The following is an 8,464-nucleotide window of genomic DNA, read 5'->3' on the forward strand; positions in this document are numbered from 1 at the left end:
AGCAGAGCGGCAGGCTGAAAGGTAGCGAACGCGAGGGAGGTATCAATTCCCCCCCCCCGTTTGAGGTAGCCACGGCGAGAATTTATTGATTGCAAAAAACAAGATACAATGTTTACAAAATATACAAAAGTGCCATTGGCGATAATTTTACAGAAGTGAGACCAGAAGGGTCTCCCCCACAGGTGGGTTGTGGTCAATAATTACAGAAATAAGACCAGAAGGGTCTCCCCCAACAGGTGGGTTGTTATTCCAAGAGATGTTGCTGGTCGGTGGTTGGAGCCGGGCGTAGTTGAGTCTCGTACACCTTGATGGTCTCGTTGTCACGGGTGATCCAGTAGACAGCTCCTTGGTTGTGGGCGACCGTATATGGTCCCTTCCATCTGGGTGCTAGGCCCGCGTGGAATTTCTGAGCCTTGTTTGAGAGTTGATGATTCCGTGTGAGCACCTGGTCGCCGATCTGGTAACGAGGCTGTGTCTCGGCTATCGGGTCTCCCTTCCTATTGAGATAATTTTCTTGGTTCAACACGGCTTCGCGTTGGATTGCGGTTAGCGTGTGTAGACGCTGGTTAATATGGTCTTTGTGCGGTTCGAGTTGATTTTCGGGCCAGTGGCTCCATTCCCCTGGCCGTGGAGGGTTTGGCCAAACAGGATTTGACTGGGGCTGTATCTTGTTGCCGTGTTCTGTCGATTTCGCAGGGTGAATAGCACGGATGGTAGTTGGTTCTCCCATTCTTGGTGTTGTTCTTGTAGGCGGATCCGTAGTCCCTTCTTGAGTTCCTGGTTCCTTCTCTCGGTAGGGTTGGCTCGGGGGTGATAAATTGGCGTGGTGTAGTGTAAGACTCCCCATTTGAGGCAGAGTTCGTTCCATAGTTTCCCCGTAAACTGAGTGCCATTGTCGGAGAGTAGGATTTTTGGGTATCCCCATCTGGGAAACAGGTGCGTATCCATCGTGCGGCCAATCGTGTTGGCGTCGCCGTGAGGCAGCGGGTAGGCTTCTATCCACCTGGAGAAAGAATCAGTGATGACCAATATGAATCGATTTCTTCGCTTGGAGAGTGGGTAGGGGCCCATCAGATCGAGACATACGGTTTCCCATGGTCTAGTAGACCGTCGCGGTCGTTGCGTAGGTTCGTGATTCCGGTTGTACGCTTTTGAGCAGCTACAGCAGGCATTTTGTACGTACGCGGTTATCTGCGCCTTCATACGGGGCCAAGTGTAGTATGTAGCGATGTTTCGGTAGGTTTCGGCGTAGCCTGGATGTCCCATTAGATCATCGTCGTGATAGCGAACAGTAGCCGGGTGCGAAAGTTGGGCGGTATGACTATTCGCCAACCGTCGCGTGTCTTCTTCTCCCAGAGTCGGTTGTGTAGGCGGTAACTGGTGAGGAATACTTGATCAGTTCCCGGTTGATCCTCCAACGGTCGGGGTTCGATCTCCATCCATCGTTGCACCTGCGCGTTGATCTGGTCGTCTGTGGCCTGTGCTTTCCGAATCTCTTCTAACAGTTCAGTTTCGGTTGCGATGCTTGCTAGCGTAGCGGGTTCACTGGTGACTGGCAGGATGTCGGGAGGCATGGTTCGTTCTAGTTGTTGACTGGTCTCCTCAACTTTTTCGTTGTCGGGTTGCCGTGACAGTGCGTCGGCGAACTGATTCTCTTTACCCGGGCAGTGTTCTAGGGTGAAGTCAAATTCTTGTAGGAGCAGGGCCATCGAGTGAGTTTGGCGCGGCTGTCCTTTGCAGTTTGTAACCAGGTTCACCTTATTGTCGGTACGGAGTATGAATGGCCTGCCTTCCAGGTAAGGGCGATATCGCTTTATTGCCCAGACAACCGCAAGGCACTCTTGTTCGTTACTGTGATACTGTTGTTCCGTGTGGTTCAGCTTGGCACTGGCGTATGCGATCACCTTACGGTCATTGTTGATTTCTTGGTATAGGACAGCCCCTATACCGACCTTGCTGGCGTCTGTCTGTAGGATGAAGGTCTTGGAGAAATCTGGTCGACAGAGTGGTTGGATGTTGGCGGTCAATGCTTGTAGGCGGCGGAAAGCTGTCTCTTCTGTTGGTGACCATTTCCATCGCGTCTTCGTGCTAAGTAGCTCAGACAGAGGCGCACAAACGTCAGCGGCGTTGGGTAAAATTCTCGTAGCCAGCCGACTACTCCGAGAAATTCTCGCAGTTTCTTCTGGTGGTGGGTGGTTGGGCAGAAGTCACAGCTAGGATAGCCTGCGGTTTTGCTTGGTTGCCCTCGGAGGTGATTATGTGACCGAGGTATTCAAGTTGCTTGCGGCCGATCTGGCATTTTGCTGCTGAGACAGAGAGATTGTATAGATTTAACCGTTCAAACACTTTGGCTAAGTGGAGTAAGTGTTCTTCCCAGGTATCCGAGTACACAATGATGTCGTCGAGATAAGCGTAGCAGAACTTGTCGACGTATCCACTCAGTACCTTGTTCATCATGGATTGGAAGCAGCTGGGTGCATTTCGTAGGCCGAAAGGCATGACCTTAAATTGTAGCTTTTCGCCGTAGGGAGTGGTGAAGGCCGTGTAAGGTCGAGACTGGGGTGCGAGTGGTACCTGCCAGTATCCCATCCGTAGGTCGAGTGAGCTGAATATTTTTGAAGTTCCCAGGCTTCGAATGACGTCCTGTAGGGTCATCTGCGGTGCCGTGGCTGGAACGGTGATGGAATTCAGCCATCGGTAATCGATGCAGAACCGTGATGTGCCGTCCTTCTTGGGGACAACGACGATTGGAGAGTTGTAAGGAAATCACTGGCTTCTACCAGGTTGCGTTCCTTGAGGGCGGCAACTTCGGACTCGATAATTTGCAGTTTCTCCCGTGAGTATCGGTAAGGCCGCTGGCTGCGTATTTCTGAGCTGTTGAGTTGTTGTTGAGCTGTTGAGCTGTTGCATGGTGGCGGCCGTGGTGATGGATTTTGCATGTGCTCCATGAACAATTTTGCGTCGGTGCTGGTCGCTGGGCGTGTCTTCTAGTAACTTGTCAACCAGGTGAGTGTCCATCTCTACTGAGACTGGTGGTTGCGCTATCCAGAAGATCGTATCTCGCTGTGTCTTGCCGTAGATTAGCCTGTCTTGCTCAAAGTCAAGCACTGCCTTATTCTCCCGAAACCATGGTCGTCCCAAGATGATGTCTTCGATAGGTCAGGTAGACCTAGGAAGGGAATATTTTGAATGTGCTGTTGGATCTGGAGTTCCAGATGTCCTTGTATGGCCGTTTCGCAGCTAGTGGGACGGTTGGCCAGCAGTACAGGTAGCTTCAGCGGTTGGATCCGTGTACCGTGGTCGAGGTGGGCAGCTCTCACGAAGTTGTGCGTTGCGGCTGAATCGAGTAGAGCGTGTAGTTGTTTACCCGCGAGGATGACAGGGATCCGGGTAGAGTCTGTCCGTCTATCTGGATCACGGCTAGGTTCGTGCTTGGCTGGGCGGGGGCTGGTGATGTCAATCAATCGTTTATTGCACAAAAATATATACAGAATACAACTGAAAGGAATTGACAACTTTGTGCTAAACGTCGCAAAAGAAAACTTGTACGCCGACTGGAGTCTTAATATAACTTATTCACTTATACATTAATATTAATATATAAAATGATCCTACACTATTATAAATTAGGCTAACAGTAATTAACATTCACCAACTAAATATTCCATTCTAAGAAATAACAATAAATTAAAGATATACATAAAGCTGAATTAAGATTCATACAACATCAATCAATATTAAACCAAATCATTAATTGAATAAAAATAATTTTCTTTCACCCAGGTATGGAAATCTTTTATTTTAGGCTTCTTTAACAACCATCCTCTTGGAACTTTATTATAGAGTTTATTTCTCAAATATATGAAATACTTCTACGGGATAGGGTGCTATCAACTCTTTCAATTGTGATTAGTTTTGAGCGACTTGTCTAGTTACTCTTTGAAAATTTTGAATATTTTTATTTTAGCACATGCTTCTTAATAGTCTTTAAAATGAACAATTGTCTTATAGTGAACAGATTGGAATTTTGAAACATGTGACACTTGGGAATCTCTCGGATACCTCATTATTGTTTTGATAACTAACTTTTGTAAACAAATAGAGGTTTTAAGTTGAATCAAAAGTTCCTCCCCATATAGAATTACCATACTGAACTAAGGATTGGAATAGAGCAAAATAAACAGATTTTAGTAATTTTAGACTCAAAATACTTCTAAGCATGTACATTTTTAAATGACCACCCTTAATTTTCTACAAAGTAGCTAATCTGATGTGACCAGCGTAGATGCTTATCAACAAAATACAAGATACTTGTAATTGTTTACACTCTCAATAACCTCATTGCAAGAATCACATGGATACCTGTTACAAGCATTATTCAAACAAAGCCTGTTCATATCTAGATCTCCTCTTGTTGTTGACTGAAGGTCATACATTTTGTTTTACCAAGATTTAGTCTCAAATAATTACATTTTAGCCACTGAGAAACCTTATAGTAACCCACTTTTGTTTGCTTGATAACATCTTCCCAGGAACCTTCTTGGATGATAAGTGCTGTGTCATCAGCAAAACAAATTGTCTTAGACCCAACTGAGTCCAGTACACTAGGCAGGTTATTAACATAGATCAAAAATAAAACTGGTCCCAATACAGTCCCTTGAGGTAGACCCATGTCACATCTCTAATCTCACTATTACTACCACCACAGCTAACGATTTGGCTTCTACCCCTTAGATAACTTTCAAAGAAATCTAACTCTATTCCTTGAATACCAATATTAGATAGTTTCTGGATCATTTTATCATGTGGTACTGTGTCAAAAGCCTTGGCCAGGTCCAGAAACATTACCAAGGTTTTTTTATTTGTTTTGAAACCATTGTATATTGTCTCAGTTAAGGACTCCAATGCATCCTCTGTGCTTCTACCCTGTTGGAAACCAAACTGCCTCTTATCAAGGATTTATTAACATCTAGATATTCAACTAATCTTTTCTTTACCAATTTTCGAAAATTTTAGAAATAGAACTTAGCAAGCTAATTGGTCTATTAACATTCCTCATTCAATAAACTTACATGGCTTACTAGATCGAGAACAAACATCTTTTTAATTGATGCGTGAAGAGCAGTCGCTAATGATCAGTAATGACATTTCTAATACAGCAGTTTTAATGAGTCATTATGTTTGGATTTAGAAAATCTCCCATGTGGTTGTTGACTACTGGGGCGGCAGTGTTGTTGACCTTGTCGGTGACTGCGGCCAGGGCAGTGTTGGTGACCTGGTGGCTGACTGCGGCTGGGGCAGTTGTTGGTGACCTGGTGGCTGAATGCGGCTGGGTCAGCGTTGGTGACCTGGTCGTCGACTGCGGCGAGGGCAGTGTTGGTGACTCCGTCCATGACAGCGATCCCGGTAGGTGGCGGTGCGTGGTGGGTCACAGTTGCATGTCCTCCCCAGGCTGGTGGTCGATGACGCGCTCATCGTCGGCTGGTGATGCTGTCCTCTCGCGGGCCAGTAGAGGCGCGGCTGCTGGGTGCTGTGGAGAGTCTCTGTCAGCCGGAAGAGCAAGGGGTCTTCGGTGACATTGGAAGGAGACTTAGCGACGCTAGCAGGGTCTACGGTGGCGTGACGGTAGGCGATCGATCCGTTGTGAGTGAGACGGTCATGAGTGACGGCTGGGTGGTTGACGCGCAGGGTGTTGCCGGACGCGGTTGCTGTTGTGAGACGGTGACCCGGGTGACGACTGGTACTGGGTCATTCTTGATAGCCGTGGAGGTGCGGCTGCTAGGTACCGTGGAGAGTCTCCGTCAGCCGAGAAGAGCGAGGGGTCTTCGGTGACGTTGGAAGGAGGCTTGGTGACGCTGGCAGGATCACGGTGGCGTGACCAAGGAATGACTGGCTGGCCGGTTCGGTGACGGTTATCGCTTGTAGTTGGGTGGTGACCTGCGAGGCTGGCGCTGCGGGTCTTGCACCTCATCGTTAGTGTAGTGGACTCCTTTTTCCGTGCTGGAGGGGTGGAGTCCGAGTCTCTCCAGTATCGCCGTTTCCCTGCCGTTTCTTCGCGAGTTCTGGGCAGTCGCGATGAAAATGCTTGGCCGGGCAGTAATGACACTGAGGAAGCTGGTTGTAGTGAACCTCGGCGGCGGCTCTCCGATGGGGTGCCCTGCGGGTGCCATAGGTTGAGGCGGCTTATATTTTGGTCGACTGTTGAGGTCGGTTTCCAGGTCGTTGGCGATCATGATCAGCTCTTCATAGTTCGTGGGACGAGCAGCTCGAACTAGGGTGCGAAGCTCGGAACTCAGCTGACCAATGAGCAGGGCGATCACCTCGTCTTCAGCCAGGTTGGTTCCTAAGCGCTGCTGTAGTTGGAGCTTCTGACAGATGAATCGCTCCACTGGCTGGTTCGGTTTGTGGGTGGTGCCATAAAATTCCGTGTGAGCGGCTGCGATTTTATGGGCTCCCGAGAAACGGGCCTGAAGTCGGTCACGGAACTGTTCCCAGGTGGTGACGAATTCTCCGTAGTCTCTCCACCAGGCGGCGGCGTCGTCTTGTAGTTGCGCTTTTAGAAGCATGACCCAGGTATAGCTGGGAATGTGGTGACCCTGTAGCAGCTCGGTGCACTATCGCATGAAGGTGATGGGGTCTTCATGGAGCTTGCCGCGGAAGAACGGTAGCAGGGTCGCTATGCTGGTCAGGTGGCTGAGGTTGCCGGTGTAGCTGACGGCTGGAGCCGGTAAGTTGGCCATGTTGCTGGTTGCGGTAGTGGCGTGACTAGAGGTTGACGGTGGAGCAGGCAGGTTGACGGTCAGCGCGCTGGGTTGCAGGGTGGTTGGTCGAGCGGGCTCGCTGGTGAAGGCGGGTGGCTGCGTTGCCCCGGTTTTGCTGGTGGAAGCGGGCGGCTGCGTCGTGCTGCTGTCGGTTTGACCGGTGGTCTGTGCAGGCCAGCCGGAATGTAGACTCGGTGTGCTGGCTGGTTGACTGCATCGAATCTTCGGTGGTCGTATCTCCACTGTCTCCGGCTCCGGTTCTAGTCGCTACCATGTTCAGGTGTTATGGCGCCACTGGGAAATTGCCTGTTCCCAGACAGGTATTCTGAATTGAAAGATTCAGAGACACATTTTGTTGAAAGAAAATAAGTTTGAATTTTTTGTGTGAAAAATTCAAGACATACATTTAGATGAAAAATTTAAGACATACATTTAGTTGAAAATTTAGGTTGACATTTTGTTTGAAAAAAAAGTTTTGACAGTGGTAACGGGTTACTGTATCTCCATACAGTGAGTGGCCCCACGTTGGCAGGCGCCAATAATTGATATGGGGAAGGTGTGGCTCGTTCATCAATTGGGCTAGTCAGTCGGGTCGAGCGAGGGGTTTGTTACCACTGTCTGAAAAAAATGGCTTTTGGTGGCCCTGAAAAGGGACCAAGATTGTTGCTGGTGGCCCTGAAAAGGGACCAAGATTGTTGCTGGTGGCCCTAAAAGGGACCAAGGCAGGCTAGATGTTAGTAGTCGTCGACTGGCGCGATACCACGCCGCGCGAGGGTCCCGGCAGGTCCGTCTGGTGCGAGAGCAGGCCGGCAGGGGCTCAAGTCAATGGTTCGCAGTCTCCACTCTGGTTTACCCGGGCTACGGAGAGGGCTGACCGGTGATCTACTAGCCAGAGGTCATGCCGAATCTCCGCCGGGAGGACCTCCTCGACCACTTCCTCGTTTAGAAGGGCCTTCGGTCAAACCCCGGGCAGGCAGGGTCGTAGGCTTCCGCTGCACACACTCCGATGTCGGTTCGGCACCCAACCCGCGCATCCAGAACCGCGCGCCAGTTGTTAGGCTGGGGCGCTAAGTCTTGGGGCGCAGCTGGCGCGGCGGTGTACAGCCTCAGCCTCTCCTCCACCTGGCGAAGCCGACGTAGGGCCCTCCTCTTCTGGATTCGGCGGCCGGCTCGGTTCCTCCTAGGCATCGGCTGGGTAGTAGACAAGGAAGACACCTCAGGTTGCGGTTAGTCTCGCCGTGGTTCCCTCATTGGCCTGCTCGCTGCTCTGCTCCTGGTCTCGGTAGTGGTCTCGGCTGGTAGTGGTCTCTGGTAGTGGTCTCGGCTGGTGGTCTCTTCTGGCTCTTCAGTGGAAGGCTGCTAGTGAGCAAGTGCTATCGAGGGTAGCTGAGTAGCCCCCTTTTATTCACAGTCCCCGAGTTCACCTGCGCTGCTATTGGCCGGCGGTGCTCGGCCAATAGAAACGCAGGAACGGGTGGCGGCGACTGAGGCGCACCCTGGTGGCGGGTGGGTCAACCACTCATTTGGTTGATGCGTGGCGTGGGGAGCAGAGCAGAGCGGCAGGCTGAAAGGTAGCGAACGCGAGGGAGGTATCAACGAAGATATCCATCCTCCAAGTAAGATAAATACAATATTGATTTCATACAGAGTCGTTCACAGTAGAAATTACAGAGTTGGAAGTGAGATGTAAGTAATATTACTCT

At 50.0% G+C, this 8,464-nt stretch overlaps 1 protein-coding gene across 1 annotated transcript in view; it reads left to right on the forward strand.

Annotated features, from left to right (window-relative positions):
* Positions 1 to 8,464, forward strand: part of LOC111056636 (pre-rRNA-processing protein TSR1 homolog) — a 432,307-nt gene that overhangs the window by 76,258 nt on the left and 347,585 nt on the right. The gene's annotated exons all lie outside the window — the stretch shown is intronic.

The sequence above is a fragment of the Nilaparvata lugens genome, chromosome 7 (genome assembly GCF_014356525.2).
Source record: "Nilaparvata lugens isolate BPH chromosome 7, ASM1435652v1, whole genome shotgun sequence".
Taxonomy (NCBI): domain Eukaryota; kingdom Metazoa; phylum Arthropoda; class Insecta; order Hemiptera; family Delphacidae; genus Nilaparvata; species Nilaparvata lugens.